Source organism: Talpa occidentalis, unplaced genomic scaffold (assembly GCF_014898055.3).
Source record: "Talpa occidentalis isolate TD23 unplaced genomic scaffold, MPIMG_talOcc4v2.1 talOcc4.17, whole genome shotgun sequence".
NCBI lineage: Eukaryota > Metazoa > Chordata > Mammalia > Eulipotyphla > Talpidae > Talpa > Talpa occidentalis.
This window is the reverse complement of record NW_023601754.1, coordinates 3,835,986-3,863,288: the sequence shown is the minus strand read 5'-3', so window position 1 is coordinate 3,863,288 and position 27,303 is coordinate 3,835,986. Positions and strand designations below refer to the sequence as shown.

Genomic DNA, 27,303 nt, shown 5'->3' with positions numbered 1-27,303 from the left:
AAGGGGTTAAGTCTCAGCACTAGGAAGCTATCGCCATCCACTGCAGCACCAGTTCGATCCCCAGCCAGGGAGCTACCCACATGGCACGGCAGACCTCTCCTGTCTCACTGGCTGCTCCCCTCAGCAGTGGATTTCAGTAGATCTGCCTGTTCTGCTCCTGTCTCTGGTAAATCCTCCCCCACCCCCAACCTGCACACCTCTGGCCTACACCCCAGTTCTTGAATGCAAAAATAAATCTTTTAAAAAATAAAATAAATAGCGATGGAGAGTGAGCCCCAGAGGACTTGGGTTCCAACGCCAGCTCTGCTGTCTCCTGGCCGTTAGTTACCACTGAAATAGATCAGCCTCCCAGTGCCTCAGTGTCTCGTCTGCTAAGCGAGGACAAACTATACTAGCTACTCTGGGTGGTTAGGCCTAAACAAGAGAAGGACGGGAAACTGCGCTGAACGCAGCAGCCCGCGGGGCTCCTGCCCCTATCAAGGACTGACTTGTTTGGGTAACCCTGGAGCCTGGGTGGAGCTGGTATTCTAGGGTAGGGGAAGGCTCCACGCAGGGGGTCTGTGAGTCCTGGGACTGAATGTGAAGGGGAAGCAAAGGGAGGCCAGGGAGGCCACAGCTAGTTGCGTAGTAACAGGGTTTTCTTTGCTTGTGAAGAGCCGGCTGGTGTTGACAGGTAACTAGGTGGAGGTTTCAATCTGCAAAGAAGTTAAAGGTTAAACAAAGGGAATTCTTCCGGGGGAATGAATGGACTCCAGCTGGAGCAGGCGGGTGAGCAGGAAGGGCAGCCTGCAGGCCCTGCCCACCGCAGAGGCAGTGCGGGGGAGGGGCACTCTGCAGCCTGGACTTGGCGTCTCTCCGTGGCCATAGAAACCGCATCTGTCTCTTTCAACAGGGCTCTGAGGAAGGGATATTTAACTCCGACTCCTTTGGGTCTGCAGCAGTCCTGCCTTCTCTGAGGACACCCAGGGCCCCGGCCCTGTGCACTGAGATGGGCTGCCAAGCCAGCAAAAGCACCAAAGTGGTAGATGAGCCCCAGCAGCCCGGGGGCCAGCAGGAGGGGAAAGAGCCCAAGCCGGAGGCCTGCGCGGAGACGGCGGACAGCAAAGATGCCCCACAGAAGGATGGCGCTCCTGAGCCCAAGAGCTGAGATGCTTTTCTCCGGGAGGGCCCCTCACTGCGCTCCTGGAACTGCCTCTGGCTCAGGAAACCCACGACCATTTCCATGGGGAGCTGAGAGCAGCATCAGGAGAGAGAAATCCTGGCCTTGGGGACTCGGGAGGGGCCCTGCTTCAGGCTGTGCTCCCGGCAGCTGAGGTAAAGAGGACTCACTCGTTTCTCCTACCCTCTGGTGGGGACAAAAGACGCTTCCGGACATCATGGGACTTGCCCGCGGCCCGCAGCAGACCCTGAGGGCTCCAGGGAACGAACCTGCTGAGCGGTGACAGCCCAGCCGCACCCCCCACCCCACGCCCCCACTCCGCCTGGCCTCAATCAACCCTGAAAACCCAGCGGTCACGTCATGGGTCGGGGTGTCTGGTTCTCAATTTGCTCTTTCTCTCCCTTTTAAAAACAGCTGGCGGGGCACCAGCACCCCTCACGGCTGGGCGCGCGCCGGGTCACGCCCTGCTGTCTGCGTGAATAATTCAGTCTCTGACTTGGAGAATCGCTGATGAGCTCTGGGCACCATCGGGACTGTGCGCCTGGCAATGGAAGGCGACCAGGCCTGGCCGTCCTGGGAGGGGAGCAGGAGCAGGCGCGCTGGTGGGAAGGGAGGGGCCCGTGTTCCTGGGCTTTGAATCCCCAGAAAAATGTCCTCCGCCGATGGTCACGCGTCTGCTCGCCACGGACAGTCTGTCGCCGTGAACCCTGCGGCGTCTGAGCGCTCCCTAGCGAGCCTTCAACCACACTTCACTGTTTACTGACATGCCTGCCAGTCTGTCCTTTCCTTCCTGCATGTGTTTTGTTTTTAATTCCACTCAAAAGCATTTTAATGTGAAATCAAGCAGACATGTTTGCAAATAAATGATGACAGGACCGGGGATCCGAGAGGAGGGACAGCAGGGAGGGCGGGCGCGCCGCGGCGCCGAGTGCGGAGCAGCTGGGAGCCTCTTCCCCTGGCCAGGCCGCACCAGGGAGCCCGGCGGGGGGGGGGGGGGGGGCTTTAGCGCTAAGCACACCCACCCCCATTTTAGAGATGAGGAAACTGAGGCACCGAGGTTAAGTAACTTGCCTGAGCGTGGCCTGTACAGGAGGGTCGCAGGTTTCATTAGCCAGAGGCAGTTCCGGGACCCACGTGTGAACCCCAGGGGTGCAGCTGTTCACTGAGCGCTACAAAGTCCCATCTGAAGTGGAGCGTCCTCCCCGTGACTCAGGGCAGAGCCAAGCCCAGAGCAGCCCCGGTCGGGACCGTTTCTCGTCACTCGTGCAGATCTACCTGCCTGCGACACGGAGGTGGCCAGCCGGGCCTCTGGCTTTTACTCAGGGGCTGGGGGTCAGGGGCCGTGAGGAGGCGCGTTGGCCGGGGACAGGAGGACAGGAAGGGAAGGAGAAAGAGGCAGCAAGCTACTGGCAACGACCCTTCTCTGTGGCCATAAAAGTCTAAGCAACTGCAAGGATTCTCTAGAGATGACAAAGCCCTCAGGTAAGGAGGAAAGAAGGCAGGCCGGGAGGAAGCAGCTGGCTGCACACGGACTCCCCAAGGTTGCTGTCGCTCCAGTCCAGCCTGCGGTCTTCCCAGAAGGAGCAGGAGAGACCGGGCCGCCTCCCTGGCACCAGGCCCTGCTCTGTCCGGGGGGTGCCAAGCCTCCAGCAGGCCAGGAAACAGGCCTGCGCTTGCAGCGGGGAGCAGGAAGTTCGGGCCTCTTGCCCCAGCATACCGGGGACAGGCCAAACTCTGGTTACTGTTTTCCATTTTTAAGACAATTGTTTTTTCCTCCCTTCTCTCTCCTAATGGGAATTCACCCTGCAAACCAGCTCTGTGTCTGGTGAGACACTGTCCACCGTGCCCACCCTCAGGCCAAGCGGGAAAAGGCCTCAGTGGCGGGGCGGCTTGTAGGCAGGGCGGTGGTTACTTCACCAGCTCCTGGGGGGTGGAACTCACTCGGCTTCTGAACACGGCAGAGAAGGAGGCTCCAGGTCCTCAGAAGTTCAGAAACTGGGTGGTTTGTTTTGTTTCTTCAGGGATGGCGCAAAATGCTCATTTAATTAAATTCAAGATCTCTCAGGGCTTTTAAAAACAGGATTCTTCATCTACCTCCAGCTGGGGCAGGCATGCTGCAATTTGCCAGGAAGTTAATCTGCAAGAGGAAAAAGCACCCAGTTTTTTTTTTTTAGGGACACTCCATTGTTCCCTCAGGGCCCGGGACTGCTCATCTGCCCCCCTGAGCTCAGGGGCCTGGCAGAAAAGCGGTGAGAATTATGTCCACGAAGACATGACTTGAGTCTCCCGAAAATCTGGCTCTTAACTTGAGAGCCCCTGCTCCCAACTCACCTGAGCCTTCTCCTGAGCCGCTGGAAAGGAGCTTGTTTACTAGTCAACTGATCTGTCCACATGTCCTCCCTCCCTCCCATCATCCACCTGTCTTTCTAGAAAGTTCGCTTAGCATTCATCTAGCTATCCGTCCACTGAGCTCTTCCCTTAGATTTCTTTTTTTTTCAGTTACATCAGGCAGTAAGTTTCCCCTTCGAAGCCCCATCCACTCATTACGAGTATTTTTTAGTTTCCCGTCTTCGCTCCCCTCCTATCTATTAACTGAGCTGCGACGGGGGGACTGCTGTGTGCCCAGCTCCTTAGTGCTCTGAAAAGGCTGAGGTGTATTTGTGGGAGCACAGCCTGGCACAGGGTGTCGGGAGAGGTTGTTCCGGACCAGGTGAGACTGGCATGGAGCCTTGAAGGGGAAGCGGGAATTGGCAAGGACAGGGGATGGGAGCGGTATCACCCAGGATGGGAGGCTGCCTGGGCACGATGACTGGGGGACCCCGAGGGCACCTCCCACAAGGACAGGGAGGGGGCGCTGCCCAAGTGAGAAGGATGGGAACTGGGGGCTTTGCATTTTATACACTGAGGCTGAGGGTTCATCCTAACGGGGGTGAGGGCTTAAGGCAGAGGGGTGCTAGGACCTGGCTTTGAGTGCTAGGTATCCTGCCTCCCGGTAACAAACCCCACCTTTCCCCTTGGGGCACCACTTTCTTCCTCTCAGTTTGCATGGCTGGGTGAGGCTCATCCCACTCACAGGTTCCAGGCTAAGCATGAAAAGTCCCTGATCAAAGCGATTTGCTCAAGAACATGGGGTCAAACCCAAACCGGTCCTGGGACTTTTCTGCTGAAGCAATTAGGGAAGAAGTGCTCACTTTCTTTCTTTTTTTTTTTAAGATTCATTTATTTATGCAGACAAGGTCTGGGGCACAGGCCAGATATGCGGGGGGAGGGGGTGGTGGTGAGAAGATTCACCAGAGGCGGAGCAGGGAGCAGAACAGGCAGACGGACTGAAATACACTCTGAGGCGAGCAGTGGGGAGACAGGAGAGGTCTGCCGCGCCCTGTGGGTAGCTCCTTGGCCAGGGATCGAACTCAGGCCGCCGTGGCTGGCAATAGCTTGATAGTGCTGCGAATTAAAGTCTTACACACTTACTTTCGTCTTTATGCGGTGGGGGTAAGAACCCATTTAGGGCAGGCAGGTTTGGGGGGCCTGGGGTGCTTCGTCGCCCTGCTCTGTAACAGATGTCTCCCCACTGATAGAGAGGCCTCTGTTACACGACAGTCACCGAATCTCATCTGCGCACAACCGTGAGCTCTTCCTACTGCTGGCGGGTCTGGGTCGCTGCAGGTCAGTGACAGAGGCCGCCTGCGGTGCGCGCCTGGCGACGAGCAGGAGCACCAGACACTGAGTCCGTTACAGGCAGGGCGGGGGGCACCCCGGAACCCCCAAACCTGCTTCTCTAAATAGGCTCTGCCATCTGCTGCATCAAGACAAACACACGCTAGAGCTTAAGACCTTCAAAGGAAATGCCTTCAATACAGTGACTGTGCGCTGGAGGGGCGAGAAAGAGAAAGAATGTAGCTTCCAAACCGAGCACCCAAAGGTGCCCGTCCCCTCGTGGGTAACTGCCCAGCCAAGCAGGGTTGGCGAAAAAGCAAGCCGCCACACGTCTGGGGCGCGTCCTGGTGGGGCCCACGGGAAGGGGGCAGAGCAACCGGGCGAGCCTGCAAGGAAAAGAGCAAATTCAGCAGGAGGATAAGGGCTGCCTTCGCCGGCCTGCTGCGGGGCTCCCCCCAGTCTGCCTCGGGTGTCTCCCTCCGCGTCCCCCACGGCCGGGTGAAGGCCCGAGGCTGAGAAGCCAGCGCAGCCTCTTCAGGCTCTGCCCCGCGCGCCCCCCCAGGCCCTCTCCTGCCCTCGCCCTCCTCTTCCTCCGGGCTCCTCTGCTTCTCCCCCTGCCAGCTCCCCCTCCTTGGGGTGGGGCAGGTCGCCTGGAACCCCTGCTCCCTGGGGACCCCCCCTGCTCCCCTCCAGCTACACCACCGCACTCGGACCCCACCACGCAGCGCCGCCAGGAGCCGCCCTGACAGGAGGCAGCGCTGGGTCCACGTGCCGGGGAGGGTGCCCGGCCGAGCAGGGGAGCGCGACAAAGACCAAGTCAAGAAACACCCAGGGGGAGAACCAAGCCCCTCGGGCGGGTGGCGGCACGCAGGGGCTCAGGGGAGAACGGGGTCAAGGTTTCTGGGCGGCTGGCCCCGCGGGGAGAGGTTGAGTCTGAGATGCTCACGGGACAAAATGGAAAGAGCAGCAGCAGGTGCTCGTGCCCGGGTTGCTGTGCCCCGTGCCGTGGCGAGCACTTGGCATCCAGGACCCGTTGAGTCCTCACGAGCCCTGCGTGGCCGCTGAGAGGTGCCCCCGTCCCTGTCCTGGAACAGGAGCGTCCAGAAAATACAGTGGCTGTTACACCCTCTCCGAGGGAGATCCCAGGGCGCTCCCCTTGCAGCGGCACACAGCGAGTTTCCCCAAGAGGCAGAGACCTCTGGTTATAGCCAACAGGGCGGGTGTATTATATATTTAAAAAAAGGAAAGAAGAAGATGCTGGCACAGACGAGCGGGCAGGAAGAGCTGCCGCTGCTCTTTGCAAAGGAAGAAAAGGTTTGTGAGAAGCAGCACCTGTGTAGTCACGGAGGGCGGGGTGGGGGGCTGCCTCTTCCTGGGGCAGACATGGCGCTGACACAGTGGTCTTCTTTGGGGAGGGGTTTATTCCCCTGTGGAGTTGTTACCTATTGTTCAGTTACTTCTAGGGGTGACTAGGTTGACAGGTAAGGACTGGGGATTGTCCATAATGGCCTCCATCTCCACCTCTGGTCTGCGCCCCGATGCTGTCCACAGCACCTGACACCTGCTGCAGCCGCAGGCGCCGAGGACTCTGCATGTCCGTAGCTGGTTTAACAACCGCGTTCATCCCTTCTACCCCCGCCTCCAGTTTCTGCTCTAGTGACTCTTTCACCCTAAACTTTTCTACTCAAGACTCCACAGCCCCACAAATACTGGTAAAGAGCTTCAGCCCTCTCATCAAGCAGGTGATAAACCTGCTCCATCTGCCAGAAACAAATTCAGACAAAAGAAAAAAAAGGTGGGAAAAAGATGAGGATCAACTCTTATATCTAAACTGGTAAGCTTCGGGCTACTCAATGTCTTGGCTTGGCTGGCTGTAACGGTATCATGGAGCTGGTGTTTTAAACAGCAAGTATTTTTTTTCTCACAGGTCTGAAGACTGGAAGGCCAAGGTCAGGGGCCAATGTGGTAAGGTCTGGTGAAAGCCCGTGGTCGCAGTGGTAGGACTCTCACATGGGGAGGAGGAAGAGGAAGAGGCAGAGGCTTTTGCCTCATGTGGCCAGACTGACTAAAATTGAATGGATTGATAATCACTAGGCCCTGAAACAGTATAATCCCCACAGAATGGGGAGTTTCCAGGATCCCTGCCACACCCAAGGAATCTTCTCTTTCTTAAAAGGACAGGTTTTCTGGGTTGTTGGTGTGTTATTAATAAGAAGCTGTACAGGTTTTCTCTACTTTGAAGCAATCCACGTAGGAAACAATTCTGTGTGTTACTGGAGTAATTTCCTTTCATCGTTTAATGCCTTTCACTATTTAAGAGAAATGAGTGTTCTCACTTTTAAAAAGAGCTGAGGGGTTTTGGTGGTATTTTTTTTTTTTCAACCATACTGTCTCCTATATTTACTTTTGAAATCTCTTATTGTTATTTTGGTTAAATGGACAACTAAGTATTGTTGCAGTGACCTGTGCTCTTGGTTAATCAAGTGTTTAAACCCTCTGACATTTTTGACAGCTTCCCCAAATTAAATTCTAAATGAAGTCTTCTTGACCTCAAACTGAGTTTGAGATTTCCCAGAGGTCCCTGGAAAACCTCAAAGGGTTTGTTCTCTCACTGTAAAAAGAGAGCTGTTAGCTAATTAGGTTTATTTGATGTGTTAAATTGCATGGAAAGCATTGTCAAGTAAGAAGAGATGCTTAACCTTCCCTAGCTTATATTTGTATGGATAAATGCTATTAATATTAAGTACTTCAGAAATTGTATGAATTTCCTGGAAATTTGTCATGCCTTTACCGTCCATGATATGCACTGGTATAATGTTATTAGTCATAATTGCAGTTATTATTTAAAATATTGTATGCCACAGAAACAACCAAAGTTTCTTGTCAAATTTTGTTATTTTTATAATGAAAGTCTATCAATTTTTAAATCAAGGACATTTTTAAGTCTGGCTATTCACAGATAGTTATCGTTTTATGCTGATGCTTTCTGACAGCCATTGTAATTAGCTACAAGTCAGACTGCTTCACCTTCAACAAAAAGGGACTATCTCAGACAGACACCAAAGGACCTTATCTGGGGTATAGGCTTCTGACTGTTTTTATAGCTTTGAGATCATATCACTGAACTGAGTAAAGATTTCCAGAACTTGAGAAACTGATGGATTTATGAAACTCCTAACCAAACAATTATTTACATGGGACTGAATGAAGTAATGAAGAATGATGATAATTTTTATGAATTTTTTGGTACCAGATCTATAGGAAGAAAAATACAAGCACTGGCTAGATGCAGCTCTCTCCACCTGTGACTATGCAGGTGCCCTTCTTTTTCTTTCTCCTCTTCCTAGTACATATGTCCTTTTAAAATGTTAAAGCAAAAAAGAAAAAGAAAGAAAGAAAAAGAAAAATACAAAACCCTGATGAACAAAAATCAGAGTAGAGGTAAGTGGAGAGATATTCCATGTTCATGGATAGCAAGATTCTATATTGTCAAGATGTCAGTTCACCCCAATTTGATCTACAGATTTGAGGCAATTCCAATCAAAATCCCCTCAAGTTATTTTGTGGAGGTTAACAAATCAGTTATAAAGCTAATATGGAAAGGTAAAAAAAAAATAGTCTATTAAAGTAGAAAAACAAAACTGGAGGACTGACAATATCCGACTTAAAGACTTACTACAAAGGTATCAATCAAGACAGTGTAGTGTAAGTGAAAGAACAGACAGATCAATGAAAGAGAAGGGATTCCAGAAATAGACCCCATGAAAGGTAGTCAGGTGATCTTTGAGAAAGAAACAAAGGTAGTTACAGCGGAGCAAAGACAGTCTTGGTGAAATGGTGCTGAAATCCGGACACCCACGTTCCAAAAAGTATATCTGGACATAGCCCTCATGATCTTCACAAAAATTAACTCAAAATGGACTGTGGACCAAAATGTAAAATGTAAAGCTATAAAACGAAAAGATAACAAAGAAGGAAACCTAAACAAGCTTGGCTGCGACCTCTGGTGTACCCGGAAAGACCTGCTCTGATCCTTCTAGGGACCACTCCTCCTGGGAGCGTGGACAAGCCCCTCCTCCGGATAGGGAGGGCACTTCTTGAGTCTTTCAGGACTTGCTTCAGGAGACAAAGGGGTTGCTGATGTCAGACAGATCTTTTTGCTTTGGCATTTTTCTCAGGCTCCTTCAGCTCCATATTCAATATGCCAAGGTGCCAGACTTTGGGAGTAATGTGCTCAGAACCCAATCAAAAGACAGGGTTTTATTCATGTGGGTACATGGAGTTCACAGAAATATGTGATTCAAGGATTACATTGTGCTATATACCATCTTAATAGGGACTCTGGAGGGGCAGAGAGGTACTTCTGGGGGAACAATTGGCTCTTTAGAAGAGCGGGGGAAGGTGGGGCCAGTAGGAGGATTATGGAAGCACAGATGACTTTTTTGAAACTGGGTTCTTGGGAGAACAGATGAAAGATATGATAGTTTTGTGACAATGTCTTTTTGGGTGTGGTGCTGTGCAAAGAAGATTTGGGGATTTATGATAATTGAGTTATTTTGGGAGGCTTTGCTTTTAGGCAGATAAGGGATTTCAGGAACTGAAATACCTTCAATTCAAAATAATTCTTATGCCAAAGTGGCATATTTTGAAAGTTCCAATCCCCTTTCAATGCAGTTTTAAAAAAATGTCCTGGACTAATATCCATCTGCAGTAGATAAGGACCTGACAAGAGAGGACTTTCAAAAGCAAGTGTAATCCTTCAGAATGCCACAGCCTCAGAGGCCCAGCTTTAGTGACATTCAAAAAACTATCTATCAACCCCAATTAATTTAAAAGTAATTCCAACTGTGGTCGCCTCTCTTCAAGAACGTTAGAAAACCACTTCAAAACACACAGCAATACTTATCAGAATTCTTTTCTTTTTCCTACCTGATTCTCCCATACCCAGAGAGTCCTTGAACTTCCTATAAATCCCCTCAAACTGTTCCCCAGCTTCCAGCTCCTTAGGCCATTCTGTTTCTTGCTGGCCCCCATTTTCCCCCTTGTGTTTTGTTATGCAGATTAATTTTCTCTTGTTATATTTTAAAAAGTTTCTTTTCTGCTTGGCTCCTCCTAATTCTCCAAACAGAAAGAGTATAGGAATTAAGCAAACAAGATTCTGTTGGTTGTTTCTTCCCCTTGCGGAATTATCTTTATGGAATCAGTAAGCAAATAACTTTCCAGTGAGAGAATGTTGGGAATCTCACACTCTGACAAACTTATTCCTGTTACACAATTATCCAATTCCTCTTTGTCCCAACATTTCTTTTTCTTTTTTTGAAGTTGCTAAGCATCAAATGCATTTGTATACAATTATTCCAATGTGCAGTTGAGCACACACATCACATAACACTCATTCTCTTGCTTTTGCACTCTCTCTGGTCTTGGAGTGGTTAAAAAAAAACCAACAAAACAATTCTGTCTTTGTGCCGATGTGAAAATTAGGAAATCTTCCAGAGGAATGCAAATTAGACAAATATTAGACCTATTTTAGTGCCAGTTTATACACTGACCAGAGTCCCTTCTAAAACTGTAATTATAATTTGGTTATCTTTTTGATGGCAGACAAAATAGCTGTTTTTAAATATTTGAACTGTACCCATGTGGAAATATGGTAGACTTAATCCATCATCCGCAAAGTGAAAACCAGAATAAGTGGAAATTAGTTAAAGGCAGATTTCTACTCAATACAAAGAACTTTTTAAATATTTAAAGATATTCAATAATGAAATGTGTTGATTTTAGAAATGCTGAGTTTCCTGTCCTTGGGGATATTTAAAAAGAGATTGGACAATTCTTCGCCATGATTGTACGGGACTGTTCAGGCATGGAATAGGATTTGGGCTAGACTAGAAGCACTATTGAGCAAGTGTTCAGAGTCTGCATTCAAAGCATGGTTTGCCCACTTACTAGCTCTGTGGCCCTGGAGGAATTATCCATTCTCTCCCACTTTCCTCATTTGTTAAATGTTACATAGTTACATATATGTACGTTGCATAGCACAGATAATAGAAGGAATAACAAGCTACCTATACATTATATACATGTATATAACTGTTTTTGAAGATTAAATAAGATAATACAGAGAAAACAGCACAGAGTAAATAATAAATAATAGTGGTTATTATTATAGCCTTTATATCGGTGTATTTACTAAAATGTATTCCCAGGTATGTTGATAGGTATTATGAGATGAAGAGTTGGATGGTCAAATTGTATAAGATGTTTCTCTATAAAAAGGGAGAGTATATGTTCCCCACCCCACCCAGAAGGGGTGAAGCTGGGCACTGAGGGGAAGCCTGGGACACAGAAGAGGCTGGGAGAGACAGAGAGACGTGTGAGAAGACCCGCTTGCTTCTTGGCTTTGGGCTTGCACCAGGGGCTTGGGGGACATGGAGACACTTGAAAGAGAGAGAGTGGGTGAGAGGCCCTGGGGAGGCTGACAATGGCAGTCTTTACCATGACCTGTGCTCTGATTTTGCTCCTTCTGTCCTTTGTAGCACTGTCGCCAATGACACTTCACGTTCGTTTATGAGATCTGTCAGTTTCAGCTAGGTCTCCACGGGAGCAAGAGGGTGCTTTCTCTCACCCCAAAGGGGGCATATCCTGGGCAGCACTCAGCAAGTATTGCATGGATGACTCTCTGGATAGATTTCTAAAACACTTTTGAGGTTTAATACACCTATGGAAAAGAGCACATACATGTACCTCATGACTTGTTCTGCATAGACTTGTAAGAAGTTTCTTTTCAGAAAAGAGAATTTTTTCAAACTCGGCAGCCAAAGAGAAATGGCCGCTGAGGCAGCTACAGGACGTGCGCACTAGAGGGCGACAGAAGCAAAGGAATGAGGGGAGCCAGCAGCCCAGACACTGGTTCAGAACAGGGGACGCCTGGCTGTTTCTCAGAGCACAAAGGATTCTGGGAAGCTCCATGGCCATCCGGCCGTCACTCTCGAGCTCAGAGGCCAAAGCAGACTCCTTCCAGGTGCCTGCCAACCGGGGAGAGGCTTATTATTGCCATTCCCTAACCGTGCGGGTCAGGACTTTCAGATGCGAGGAAGACAAAGCACGCGGGTAATCGTGGGAACACCCCGAGAGGTGGAGGAAAGAAATCTTTTCCACCACGACTCGACTCAGAGAACGAGAACGAGTCCCGGGTACAGAGGCAGCACCAACACGGCCTGGCATCCTGTGGCCCTTAGAAGCGGTTCCTCCCCGGCCCTGTGATGCTGCTGTACTTGGGACCTTTCCATACCCCTCCCGGTGCGAAGGCTCTCCCTGTTTTTGACCCCCAGCCACTGCCTTTTCACATCTGCTGCCCTTCTTCAGCCTCCACCCCAAATACCTCATACCACAGTCTGCTGTGAGCTGCTGATTGACCGTGATCAGGGGACGATGAAGTCATCACGCACTATCAGGCTGTAAGCGACTGCCATCAGTATGAACAGGGGAGCCAGCCACCCCCACTACCCGCACAGCTTAGGGCCCTGTGGCCCCTTCCTTATAAGGATAACAAGCACTGTATCATTCTCCAAAATAATTGAAAAGGAATTAAGAGCACTATCAACCCATTAACCCATTATCAACCCAGCTAAAAACAGTCTCAGGCTAACTGCCATTGTTTTTCTTTTTAAAAAAGATTTATTTTCATTTATTTATGCATATAAGAGCTGGGGTACAGGCCAGAGGTGCGGGGGTGTATGTGTGAGAGGATTCACCAGAGACAGAGTGGGGAGCAGAAGAGGCAGATCTACTGAAATACACTGCTGAGGGGAGCAGCGGGGGAGCCAGGAGAGGTCTGCTGCACCATGTGGGTAGCTCTCTGGCTGGGGATCGAACTCAGGCCACAGTGGCTGACGATAGCTTGATAGTGCTGAGACTAACCCTTGCGCCACCTGGGAGGCCCTGCCATTGTTATTTTTTTTTTTTTTTAACAATTTTGAATTTTTTTTTAAAGATTTATTTTATTTTATTTATTTATACAAGCACTGGGTATAGTCAGAAGCGTGGGAGGGTGAGAGAATTCACCAGAGCCAGAGCAGGGAGCAGATGCCATTGTTATTCTTAACGGTTACCTGTAAGACACCATTCTCCATTCTTCTGAACTGTAGGACTTGAGGCTAACACCTTTATCTAAGACCAGATTAGGTCACTGGAAAACTGTGTGTCCTTGGGTAAGTCACTTAACTTCTCTGAGCCTTAGATTCCACGTTATAATTGCTTTCCCCATAGGATTAGGGTGAGAGTCCCTTGCAAGTTCTAGACACTGAATCTCACCCGCAGCTGCATACTGGGACACTGAGTAGCTTTAAAAACTACCTCTGGAAATACTGGCTTATGCCATCTATTTTGAGCCTCGGGTGGCATTTCAAAATGCTTCATGCACATGTCGAGTGACGAACCTCTGTATATTCCCAAAGAAAGATGCTGTTTCATTTCCAGGATGGCCAAAGAGAAACTATTGCTGAGCTGAGCCTGTGAGTCCTGCCCACTCAGCTACCCCTGGGCCGGCATTCCTGGCCGAACCTAGCCAGGGTTAGAGGTCCTGGTTGTGTCCGCCCCTGCTCTGGAGCTACAGACAAGAGAGACTCTGAAGCCAGTGACCCGGGCTGGATGAAAGTCACGGCTGGGCATATAAGCAATGGGACGGCTATGCACCTGAGAGCAGGTACTCATACTCACATGTGACATGCGTTGAGGTCCAGATCCAGAGCCTCCCTGCAGAGGGAACAGTCACTCCGGGGAAAGTGAGGTTGGAATGATGGAGAATTCTGGCCCCTCTATTGGAAAGGAGGCATTTCACCATGCCCAAAGCCCCACCAACTTGTCCTTTCTAATGAGCTGGCTCAGAAAAACCCTGACTTCTGCCCATGAAAACACAGATTAAATAAAAATCAATTCCAAATGAAATGCATTCCAACCTTTTCGTATTATGGTTGTAGAGTTAATCGCTCCTCATTGTCCTATGCGTAAGGCAGAAGAGCGTCACTAAAGCACTAACGATCCCTTCCACGAAATGGGTGTGTGCCAGAGAGAGGCGGTGACTGAGGAGTTCTTAAGTGGGTGGTTTTAGAGGTGTGTTTTTAAAGTGTCTTTGGAAACAACTAAATTTGTCAAGAGAAGACACTTTCCTGGAGCTTGTGTAAGTTATTTACAAAGCACGTAGGGGTCAGTGCTTTGGAGGTTTCACCGACTCATCCCTTCATTCCCCTGTCATTCATTTCTTTTTAAAAAAAAATTGATGGATATTCTGTACTTCTATACACCCGACTTTGTGGGGGTCCTGGGGAACCAGTGGTGAGCAAAAGAAAACATACTTTCATTGTTCATGAGGCTTTTAGCCTAGTTGGGACAATAGTCAAATCATCAAATAAATAAATATGAAATTTCAATGGTGACAAATGCACTGGGACCAGTAACTGGGGAGTGTGACTGGGGACGTCAGGGAAGTTTGTTTCTAGGCAAGATATATCTCAAGATCTGAAGTAGTTATTAATCAGGCTGAGGGGCCAGCATGTGCAAAGGCCCCGTGGTGGAAGGATGTCTGATTCCAGGAAGGAGGGCAGTAGTCCTGGAGTTCACAGAGAGACCAGCATGGGCACGAGATGAGACTGGAGCGAGCGCGGGAGGGCACAGTATGGGACACTTTAGGCCACAGCTAGGCTGCTGGTTTTTATCCTGAGAGCAACGAGGACATGCCGAAGGGTTTTAATGAGCATGAGGTGCGATGGAGAGGAATGTGAGTTCTCTTGCCACACTGAGATGACACCAGAGAAGGTCAGCACTGTCCACTGGCGGGCAGGTGATAGGCACTTCAAAGGAGGCTGCACCAGTCAGAGACTGAATCTGTCCTCAGAACAGGTGGGACACATGGAGAGTTCCTGGGGGGCCTGGGCCCCATTCACTGAACTATGTCTGCCCCCGTCACCTTTCTTCACAGCACCGTAGGGTTGCACAGCAAGTCTTCACCGGTCCCTCCTCCTCAAAGAGGAATGAGAAGAGAGTGTGCTCTTAACAACTCTGTTTGCTTTTGTGGTCTCAGTTTATGAGGAGTTCCTGAAGACATCCTGGTGGATGTGTGCCAAAGCCTTTGACTAGAAGATAGGGGAGAATAGTTTTCATTTTCTTTTTTCCAAGTATGTGTGGTGTTCACTTATTAAAAACCACCTACTAAGTGACAGTAGGTGAATTTTAGGAAAACGACATGATTGGCTATACTTTAATCTACTTTAGTTTCTATTATAAAAGAAGGTTTTTGAGATAAAAATTACATACCACAAGGGTCATTCTTTGAAAGTGTTCCGTCATACCACAAGGGTCATTCTTTGAAAGTGTTCCGTTTGGTGGCTTTTAGCATATTCATAGAGTTGTTCACACTCCATTAAAAAATGTAGTGCTGGGGCCTCCCTGGTGGTGCAAGGGGTTAAGCACAGCACTGTGAAGCTATCCGCAGCATGAGTTCGATCCCCGACCAGCGAGCTGACCCACATGGTGCAGCAGACCTCTCCTGGCTCGCCCGCTGCTCCCCTCAGCAGTGTATTTCAGTCAGTCTGCCTGTTCTGCTCCCCGCTCTGTCTTTGGTGAATCCTCTTAGCCCCTGCACCTCTGGCCTGCACCCCAGTTCTTCTAGCATAAATACATCTTAAAAAAATACTGAAAAAATTAGTGCTGTTTTTATTTTTCATTTTGTTTATCTTTTAAAATTTTCTACTATAGAAAGTTTCATGCTTATGCAAAAGTTGGGAGACTCACAAAGGCAGCCCCTTGGTACTCGCCACCCGGCTTTGGCAGTTATGAAGACAGGTCTCATTGTTCACCTACAGCCTCCCTTCCACTGGGTGCTTTCAGATACAGAATTTCAAGTGCACATACAGCAATATTTCTCTTTAGTCCAATCCTGTTTAAGAAAATCAGCAGAATATCTCTATCAACCAAAATACATTAATAATTATTTAATATCATCAAATATCCAGGGAAATTTCCCTGATTGAGCTCTTTCTCTTCCTCCTTCCATCTGTTTTTTCCTAACTTTGTTTTCTGCTTTCATTTTCTTTTGATGAAATAAGTGGCTTGTTTGAATCAGTATCCAGGCAAATGCCATTTAATGTATTGGTTGATTTAGCTCTTAACTTTCTTTAACTTACAGACTTCTTTCCTTTTGTGTCCCTGGCAATTTATTTGTTGAAAAATTTGAGTTATTTGCCCTAGAGAATTTCCCTAAAGTTTTTGTTTTATTAATAGCAGCCCAAAGAAGAGGGAGAGTAGAATGTAGACTTCGGATAGTCCTGTGTTACCGGGTTCAAATCCTGGCTCTGCCTCTAACTTGCTACATGGCCCCAGGAAAACCACTCCCCTCCCTTGGCGGGCACAGCAGTGGCATGATGCTGAAGACTGAGTCAGAATATGGGAAGTGCATGTCACAGAGCAGGTGCTCAGGAAATGCCCCTTTTCTTTCCTTTATCCATCTTTATAATTTCATACTTACAGTATACTTTAGTTTATATTATACAATATTATTTTATATAATTATATAAACATTATTTTATATAATTATGTCAACATATATACTGTATGATTTATATATAATTATATATTATCGACATATATAATTTTATATATATATATTTATTTTCCTAGATTTATTTATTTACATATAACTATGTTACTTATTTGAAATTTTACTTATATTTTAAAATTATTTTAATTATATTTTAATTTATAACTTTTTTTAAAAATAATTTTATTATTAATTTTATAATGATTTTGTTATTATTTTTAATTTGCAAGTGGAGACAGAAATCATTAATACTGGCAGGTCCTGACAGACAAGGATCTGAGAAGTTGTGGACAATTATTCCTCAAGAGTTTAGAGGAGACTTAAATGTGCCCAGTCCTTGAGTACTGTACCTGGGCGTGTAAGCGGGCACTGGTCCTCCACCAAGTCAGGAGGCTTCTCCACCCACTACCATGATCCTGGCCCTGCTGCCCTCCCTGTTGCTGTTAGGAGCCCAGAGTCCTTGACACTTGGGGAGGCGGGTGTTAGTCACCTGAGTCTTGATCCTCGAAACAGCACTTTAAAAAAGAACTTAGAAAAGGGTAGTATTTAATTTAGACAAAAGCATCTGGGATTAATAGGGAATTTTCAGCCACTGTGGACTTGGAAGAAGGGACACATTTTTGTGAGGGGGCGCTCAAATCATATCACAAAGGGGATCTTTGCATGAAAACTACAAACTGCCTTTCCATAAGCAAACACATTCATCTATCCCTTCACCACCCCCCATCCATCCATCCCTCCACCATGCCTTCACCATCCATCCATTCATCCATCCATCCATCCACCCACCCACCCACCCACCATTTACCTTGTATGTGGATAAACAGATAAAGCCCCTCGTTTGGGCTGTAAATTAGGGGTAATGTCCAAGAGGTAACTTGACTCCACTGCACACCTGTTTGCAAGGACTTGCCAGACTGAATATGGATGCAGAGGCCTCTGTTGAGGGAGAATGGAGATGACCCTGATTCCTCAACAGAATCCAGCCTGCACTCTGCAATTTTCCATCATGTTTGGAATATAGCTTCCTTTCATGGCTGCTTAATTATTATGGCTCAGAAGACCATAATACTAAATTAAAGTGAAATGTAATTGCTCTGCCAGTTTTCACATCTGCCAGAATTCAGCTGATAACAACAGGATTCCACGGGCGTCTCCAAGTAAGAATTTGCTGTCGGTGACAGGGGGAAGAAAGGAAAAAAAAACCTCTCCTTTCCACATCTGCCCTGCAGCCAGGCTGACACAACAGAAATGGAAAACAATCGGCACAGGCATAAAATTCTATGACAAAAGGAGGCTTGTAAAACAGAGAAATGGATTTCTTGGGGGGAAAATATAACTTCTTCTGACAATACAATATTTAGGAAAAGAACTCTGGAGTCTGAGGATAAGAAAGTCATTAAAAGTAGCTGGGCCTTTTTGAGGGGTGGGGATGGAAGCCCTTAATAACCTACTCCCCCCAATATTCTCCTTCAAATCTATATTAAAGTTAATCATCAATTGAAAGCCAGAAATGATATTGGAAAACCATTCTTTTACAAACGGAAACTATTATAATTTAAAAGGGTGCAAATGAAACCATACATTTTCAGAAGGAGATCAATGAAAAGCACTTTATTAGAAAATATAAATCACTTTTTAATTTCAGAAGCAACAAGAAAAGATCTCATTTTTTCAGTTTCATTGAAATTGATTGGTACACCTGCAGAGAAAAGCAGCTTTATCATCTCGTTATCAGCCAATTAATATGCAGGTCTAAATGTGAATACTATTCCAGTTAACTAGAAACGGATGATTTTATTGAAGTCTTAATAGACTAGGAAAAGCTGCCTTCCACCCTGCTAAATGAGGTCAGTTGAGAAAAAAAAATCAGAAGTGCAGAACTTGGGATGGGTGGATTCTAAAACAATTTCTCTGACTCTTTGGGCCACAGAGAAATGGAAGCAAAGTGGTGTTTCTGGAAGTGGAGGGGCCTGCTAGATGGAAGAAAAGTCAGGATATTGAGTTTTCTTTTAATTGAAAAAGAGAACTATTTGGGTTCGAGTCTCAAGTCCGACACTCTCACAATTCAAACCTGACCGTGCTTAGCCCCTGGCCTCCTCCATCTTAATGGCAGGTGGAGGACTGACTACAGAAACAGACGCAGCCAGCTGACCACCTCCCATTTTTTCTTTTCTGTGCTCATTTTCTGCCTTGAGATGTTCTCTCTGACACACCAAAATCCTCAGGTTTTCTGTACCCCTTCCACCTGCCAAAATAGCTAAGTGCCCTTGGGTTAGACCAATTCATATTGAGACATAACTGACTGACAGGCTCACCGTGTTACTATTACCAGCGATATTTTATGAGTATAATCCGAAGCTGGGGTCAAAAAATTCTTTCTGTAAAATGTTCCATAGTAAATGCTTTCAGCTTTGCCCCTGTTGCAGGTCAAAATGTGAGACCTTTGGCCTCTGCTGCAAATACTCAGCTCTGTCATTATAATGTGAGCGGCCACACATGACCAAAAATGGTGTGGCTGCGTGCCAATAAAACTTTATTTACAGAGCAGTTAGTGGGCCGAATCTGGCTTGCGGAATGTCACTTGGCCAATGGAGCTATAAATGATAGAGGAATGTCAGAGGTCAAGGAAGCTCTATAGGGAGAGATGCTCTTTTTAATGAAATTAGGGGAATTGCAATGGTTAGACCTGCCTGGTATTCATCAGCCATCTTTGATTTTCACTTGTTCACTTTGAAATACACTTGCTCATTTTTTCATTCATTCATCCATTCAGTCCTCACATTTTTAAATGTTTACCCCCTGTTAAGAGCTCTATGAGCTAGAATGATTCTGTTCATTGCTTGCGGTCAGTGGCAAGAGTTGCTGTCCCGGGTGATGCTCACTTTAAGACCTTATTAATACTCCTGTAGCTGGCTTCTGGCAGGCACCTTCTGATAGAGGCACTTTGGATGGAATTGGGAAGGACTGGTCCCAAGTGCAGGACATAGATTTTGCTGCTGGAATGTGTATTCAGAATATTACAAATGTATTTAAAAACAAGAGATCTGTTTTCTAACTCAGATCAATATGAATTTTGTCCTCCTATAGTTACTTGGAAGGCCTAATACTCCCAAGATAATGCTATTACACTGACAGTTTTTAGAAGAATTCCAGAGCATATGGACTACTCTATTTATTTTGGAACGTTTTCTTAAAGATTTTCTCATTTATAAATGCTGTACATTACATTACAGAATGTTTAGAAAATAGAAAAATAAAAACAACATCATAAATAATCCTAATACCCCCAAAATGTGTCATGTTCCTGGCACAGTAGCTGGTACATAATGAATATTTAGAAGGTGTGTGTAAAACTAACGAATAAATTTATATCTCTTCTGAAAGTCCAATGCTTAGAAAATCTTTATCCTTTAAGATTTAGATTTCATTTTTGGAAATAACCAATATTTCTTTTATGTCAAGTGTTTTAAGTTGGTAGATAATCAATGATGTTCCTGAACATAAATGAAGTCTGACTATAAAGTATTGGGACTAATTTGTTTGGAAATTAGAGGATTTGGATTCCAGCTTCAGCTGTGACACCAACATGCTTTACAGTCCTGGGAAGCCATGCGTGCGTGTATCCAGCATCACGAGTTTCTAGTTTAGTAAAAGAGCAAATATTGGTCATTCACGGTGTGAGGGGGAAAAGATTAGGGACATTTACCCTAAAAACTGAAGTATCTCAAATCCCTCCACATAAATGTAGAGCCTTGGGATGGATGGTTTGTAAGATCTTGTCCAGTTCTTTCATGGTGTGACCATCGCTCTATTGTTGCCCTTCATTAGAAAGCAATTTTTGAATAGCTTTGCATATTGAACTATCTATTTTTGGCTTGCAATTTTTTTTAAAAGATTTATTTTTTTATTTATACAATAGCTGGGGTACAGGCCAGAGGCGCAGGAGGGTGAAACAGAGCAGAACAGGCAGACAGACCCAAAGCACTGCTGAGGGGAGCAGCAGGCGAGACAGGAGAGGTCTGCTGTGCCGTGTGGGAATCTCCTGGCTGGCTGGGAATCGAACCTGAGATGCAGAGCCTGCGGACAGCTTCACAGCGCTGTGCTCATCCCACTGTGTGACTGGGGAGGCCCTGGCTTGCAACATTTTCGGGGGAGTTAGCATGCTAGGAACCCACTGTCTTTGGATATTTCTCCTTTGATGTCCAAGGACATGTGTCAGGATGCCTTCTGAAGGTCAGTGATTACTTTGGCTCGAGCTCTGCTATTGGTTGACTACACATTTTTCTTTTTTGCATCACTAACCTAAGAGCATGGACATCATGAGCGGTACTTAGATGTCAGCCATCATCTGGTGGCCTATCTTTCTCAGGTGGGGAGCTGACCACCATGACCATCACCTGAATGCTGCCTCCATGACTTGGACTTCATTTATTTATTTATTAAGACGTATTTTTTTTATGCATACAAGAACTGAGGTGTAGTCAAAGGTGCAGAGGGTGAGAGGACTCACCAGAGATAGAGTGGGGAGCAGAACAGGCCGATCCACTGAAATATACTGCTGAGGGGATCATGGGGGAGACAGGAGAGGTCTGCTGTGCCATGTGGGTCAGCTCCCTGGCCAGAGATCAAACTCGTGCTGCAGTGGCTGATGATAGTTTGATAGCGCTGAGACTTTAACCTCTGCACCATCAGGAGGCCCTTGGACCTCATTTAAATGGGGGAAATGTAGGTTCTTAGCTCTGGACACACTCTCTCTGGATAGAAGGTATGCCCTGCTGCTCCTTGTCCATGCCTGATAAACCTCATCTTTGACACACTGCTTGGATAAGAGGATTATTTTGCCTTTGCAAAACTGCAACCTTGGTTTCACAAGAGACTCACCAGTTACTGGAGCTGCGTGAGTTTGGGAAAGTTACTTATCTTTTTTGAGGACTCAATTTACCCAGTGTTTCCAATGGGAGGATTCAATTAAATTATCACAAAGTATTCTGATACCACTAAACCTCTTCAATCCTAGAAGTGACCCTAATCACCACACCTTACCTTCCCATTCCAAAAGCATTTTAGCCTCAGGACTTGATCTCAGGATCTTAGGCTTAATTTTCAAATTAATTTTTAAAAAGTTATTTATAAAAGCAGCACTAATCAATACAGAAAATTTGGAAAACAAATTATATACACATACAGCTCCCTCAATGTGTCACCACCCCACCCAGAGATAACCATCACATGCACCTAGGTTTACTGATAAGTAATCTGTATTTTACCGATAGAAATAGGAGAGAGAAATGTATAAAATGCACGCCCTGTATGCTTTCTAAGCTCCTTCCATCTGGCAGTATATTCTGAATATTTCCAGCATTTATTCTTCTACTCATGTTTCTGTGAAGCATTTCTGTGAAAGTCTGCAGGATGTGCCACTGATATCTGGGACAACAGCAACGCACCCTATCCAACCTCCCCCTTTCACAGGGCAAGAGAGAGCCCCTGACACTGCTCCGCCATCCCCTCTCCTGCCCCTTCACTTTATCCATCCCCACTCTCTTTTCACTCCCTTCCCTTTTCTTCTTCTGCTGTCTTTTCTTTCCCCTTCTCTATTTCTCATTGTTTCTTTTCTTTTGACATTATAGTTGGGCTGGTCACTTGCAGAGATGTCAGAGCAGTCTGTGTGTGTGTGTGTGTGTGTGTGCATGTGTGTGTGTTGATGGCTACGTGGATGCTGAGTCTCCAGAGGCACTAAAGGCACACTTGGAGACAGCCTCTGAAAGTCAGTCAGTCCTAAGGAAGTCATGGCCTCATTGAAGGTGGTAGTTATGGGTCTAATACAAGAAAGGCCTTTTTCTTCTTTAGGTTAGAGTTGTACTGGATTGAATTAGGTCATCCTGAATAGTGAGTTCCCTGTTACTGGCTGCATGCAGGCAGAGAATGATCACTTATTATAAACGTTATAGTATTTCCAGACAAAAATCATGTCTTGATCCTGTACTATTTCTGTCCAGAAGCTTCGCCTAAATACTTCAGTCTGGTTATACCTCTAGGTGAGAATCAACGATCTCTAACTCCTTCCCAGTATTAGATTCTGTGATTCTATTACTCTGTGACATTGGCCTTTATCTAAGGTGCTAGTATTTAATTTCCTGAACTGATGCTGGTAAAAAACTTGGATGAAAGGAGGTTTAACTAAGTGCAAATAATGAGATTTCGGTTTATCTGGGAATTTCAATTGTTAGGCCTTCCCTACCCTCATTGCTGTGGATACGTGATGGGGTGTCTTAATGACAAAAGCAGTAAGTGACACAGGTGGAGACATGTAAGGGAAGCGATACTCAGACGCTAGACAGACAGATGTTAGTTTCTACCTGCATGCTTGAGTAAGCTCCCAGGTCCTGTATGGAATGTCACGCTAAAGACCCCTTAAACGCCTTGACTGAGCAATTTGGCCGTACCCCATTTTCTCATTTCAAAATGTTTCAGGTTCCCTTTGCTCCGTGAAATGCATGAAAGCTGCTTCTGACCACAGAGACTAATGTGCTGTCCCTTTTATCTCCAAAACGGGCTCCCAATTGGTTCCAGGGAAAGTGATTTCCCCAAACCTAGCTGCCAGCTGTAATTGGCTTATATGTGACCCATCCATTTCCACATGCTTGTTAGAGCTGGGCGCTGGGTCTGGCAGTTCCTCCCGGGCAGCTGGACAGGGCCAGCAGACAGTAGCAGGCAGGCTGGCAGATGCCCACTCCTTCGCCTGCTAGACGCAGCAGCGCCAGGATGGAGACTGCCCTCGAAACCAGGAAGACCCTAGGAAGCACTGGTGGGAAGCAGACCCCTTCTTTGCTCCTTTTCCTCCCTCCTCCCCTCCTTTCTGTCCTCAGGGTATGGTTCCGAGGAAGCAGAAGGAAACTGTGCAGGTTAGAGCTAACTTGCTTGGGTTTGCTTGTGGCTCTGCCTCCTACTAGCTGTGCAACTTGGAGCAAGCGTCTCAGGATCAGGAGGCCTCAGTCTCCCCACCTGTAAAATGGGGCAATAAAGCACCTTGCCGTAGTGCTTCTAGGACTAAACTGGTTGATGTAAAGAGAGTGCGGAGGACCGTGCCAGGAACTCACAGGGCTGTGTGTGTGTTGCTAATATTGGATCCAAGGGACTCAGGGCTGACTGAGCTGGGCACAGGCCGGGCACAGCACCCCAGGCGGTGAGACTGACTTTTCCTTGTCCTCCTCTCCTTCCCTCCATATTTTTTTCTACCTATACTTCTCCCTTTCTGTAGGAGTTTTCTGTCACTGCTATGCAAAATCACAAACTTCTGGCTTAGAACAACACAAATTACTATCTCACAGTTTCATCGGTCAGACATCTCACTGGGATGAAACAAGAAGCAAGGGCTGGCAGGGCTGCCTTTTTGTCGTGGCGGCTGCAGGGAGTACGCGTTTCCTCGCCTGGCCTGCCTCCGGACGCCACCCCGCGCCGTGGCTGGTGCCCTCTGCCTCACTTTGAGTCCTGCTTCTGTCCCCACATCTTCTCTCCTTCTCTGGCTTCCTCTTTCCCAAAAAAGGACCCTTGTGATCATGTTAGGGGGCAGACTGAGGGGCACCCCAAGGCCCTCAAACTTGCACACTCTAAATGGGTTCTGCCGTCTGCCACATCAAGACAAAGCACACTCTTGGAGCCTAAGACCTTCAACAGAAAAGAACTTGACTAGACTGATGCGCACAGAGAGAGGAGAGAAAGGATGTCATTTCCCAGGGAAACACCCAAAGTTAACCATCCCCTGTGGTAAATGCCACTGAGGCCCCAAAACCTGCCACAAGTCTAAGGCACCTTCTGGTGGGGACCCACAGGGAAGGGTCAGGCAATGACCCTTTTTTGCAAGGGTCAGTTTGCAATGAAAGATGCAAAATCAAAGTCCCAGTCAAGATAAAGGCTGCTATTGTCAGCCTCCCCGCAGGCCTCTCACCCACGTCTCTGCCAAGTGTCTCTGCAAGTCTCTCCTCCGCGTGTCTCCCAAGTCCCCGGTACAAGTCCAAGGCCGAGAAGCAAAGGTCTCTGGTCCACATGTCTCCCCCAAGTCTTTCCCAGGTCCCTTCTTCCAAGTCCTTTCCAGCTTCCCCTTGGCACTCTGCTTCCCCCTTCTGCAGCTGGGGCAGGGGACCCAGAACCTCCTCTTTCCAGGTGACCCTGTTACAACTAAACTGGCCCTGCTTCGGCACTTCAGGGTAATCAGCCTGTCTCAACATTCTAGACTTCATCACAGCTGCACAGGTCCCTGTCATATAAAAGAGCATACTCATCAAACCAGGGCACGGACATCGGGGTGCTGTTGTTCTGCTGACCATGCTTTTTCTACCTTCTTTTCAAAATGCTTGTTGTGTTCGTGAGCCTCCTTCACCCCGTGTGAGGCAACAGAGGAGCTTGCTTATAGCTTAACATCTCCACTAACTTGCCCATCCAGCCGAGGACGAGAACTAACCCACGCCAGGAGCACAAAGGGTTGGATTTGTGTATCAGTCGCTGTTTTCCAGAGAAAGAGAACCCAGAGGAAACACCTGTATCATATTATTATAATATATAATTTATAAAACTCATGTATTTTATGTATTTAAGAATATATATGTTACATGCGTACTTTAACCACATGCATCCTCCATCCACCCATCCATCCACAGGAGATTTATTCCGAGGGACCGACGTCCACGACCTCCTGGAGAGCCAGGAAAGGTAGTGACACGGCTCAGCCTGAGCCCGGAGGCCTACGAACTGGGAGCCAATGCGTGAATAAATCCTCGTCCAAGGGAAGGGGAAGACCCATGTCCCGGCTCAAGCAGGTGCAGGAAGGACACAAATCCCCTCTCCCTCAGCTTCCTGTTCTACTCAGGCCCTTAATGGGCTGGACGACATCTGCCCTCGTCAGGGAGGCAATCTGCTTGAGTCCGCTGATTCAACTGCTCATCTCATTTCGAAACGCCTCACAGACACACCCAGAAATGAGCAGGAGACACGGGCATGGAACATGAGCCATTGCAACTTGTCATGCAGCGTCCAACTTCAGCTGTGCAAAAGACCACTTCCTTGCTTGTCTTCTAACATTAAATTAATCCGATTCTGATGCAGCTGAGCTTGCTGATTGGGGGAAATTCACCCTGCCTATCGGAACTTTCCCTGTTCCTGGTTGCTCCGAGCGTGTGGCACAGGAGAATGCACACCCATCAAGTAGGCTGACCCAACCTTCATGTTGTAGTCTCCAATGTCACCCCCGAGATGTCTGTTTTCTCAGCTTGTGTGGTCCCTTAGGTGCCACACATGGGGTCCTGATGGGCCCCATGACCAGTCCCCAGCCATCCTGGATGCCCCTCATGGCCTCCTCTCCTTGAAGCTTAATCACCTCAGGGAGTAGGGACTGAGGTCCTGGTCTCGCTGCCCACCATCCAGTCCCAGGCTGGGGATTCTCTCCTCAATGCTCCACTCCTGCTGCAGTTGGCCTAATCTGCCGTTGGTCAAAGAGCATTTTACACAATGTAGGAAGATAAATATCTTGATGGGGCTCCCCCAAATTCATATGTTAAAACTTACCCCCCAGTGTGATGGTATTATGGGGTGGCATGTTTGGGAGGTGATGAGACCATGAGGGTGGAGCCTTATGAGTAGCACTAGAGTCCTTATAAAAGAGACCCCCCGAGAGGGCCCTCGCACGCCCCGCCATGCAAGGACATAGCAAAAACTATGGCTGTTCATGAACCAGGAAGAGGGCCCTCATCGGGTATGAATCTGGGGGTACCTTGATCTTGGGCTTCCCAGCCTCCTGAGCTGTCAGTAATAACTTTTTGAAGTCAGAAGGAGAAAAACAAATACTTCACGGTGCCATTTATCAGTGGAATATGGAGAAACGAAACAAAGGGTCAGTTAAAGCCGAACTGAGAACTAATCCGAGAAAGCTGACTAGAGAACCGAGGCTGGGGGAGCCGGAGAAGGGTGAGGCCAGGATGGGGTGGGGAGCACAACGGACTATGCTGGAGGATGGGTGTCTTGGCGGTGGGTGCAATGTGGTAACAACACCTGAGGGGGGAGATCCTGTACTTCCAGTACACAAACAATGATGTAAACCAATCTAATGCAATAAAAAGAAATTTTTGTTGCTTATAAGCCACCCAGTCTATGATACTCTATTGTGACAATCCAAACAGACGAAGGCATCTGCCTAGCTAGTGGAAAAAATAGAAATTGAACAAGTATAAGTGAAAGGATCAATACATCGTCCTACCCCAGGTGTTCTTCAGATGGTTTGAGGTCCAGATCTGCCTCCTTTACTTCAACCAGGGCGCTGCTCTGATGCTGGGTTATGTACCGCAGATTCCTTTAGGACTTTACTGCAAAGGAAGACGCTCTGGTTAAAAAATGTTTGAAAGCAGATGATCTCTTGGGCTTCAGTCAGTTTTCAGGTATGTAATTTTTGTACTTTCCAGCAAATTCAACAATCTTATGAAAGAATCACTGATTCACTATCATCCAGCTTTCAGTTTAACCAGGGTCCCACTAATAAAAATATCTATTCGATAAACCCACAACACAGTAACCTTTGTCCTTGGCAATGCAGCATATGACGTGGGGAAGCACAGAGCTTTGTATCTCTTTTTTAATGTTTTCTTAGACCTAGGATTATTTCACCAAAGGGGATGAATACACTTACACAATAGCCATAGATATGTTTATATATATAAAACTTTGTATATAGAGATTTTATATGTAAAATATATATCTAAAAAGGCATGTGTGTATATGTATATGTGTATGTGTATATATACATATATACATGCAAAATGCATAGTCATAGGGGAAAGTTTAGAAAATCCAGAACAATGTAAGAAGAAAATAGAGCTGAGATCACCAAAAATTCCAAACT

General features: G+C 47.0%; 1 long non-coding RNA gene across 4 annotated transcripts in view; it reads right to left on the bottom strand.

Moving 5' to 3' along the window:
- Positions 1–3,000: 3,000 nt before the first annotated feature.
- Positions 3,001–27,303, bottom strand: part of LOC119248893 (uncharacterized) — an 80,580-nt gene continuing 56,277 nt past the window's right edge. For 2 of the 4 annotated variants that reach the window (XR_008552369.1, XR_008552374.1), the window contains 3 exons: positions 26,665–26,770; positions 11,315–11,537; positions 3,001–3,296 (listed from right to left, as the gene is read on the bottom strand). This is a non-coding gene — a long non-coding RNA (uncharacterized LOC119248893). Of the gene's footprint in view, positions 3,297–11,314; positions 11,538–14,872; positions 14,950–26,664; positions 26,771–27,303 lie in introns of those variants that run through there. The other 2 variants (XR_008552370.1, XR_008552371.1) reach the window with 2 other exon arrangements.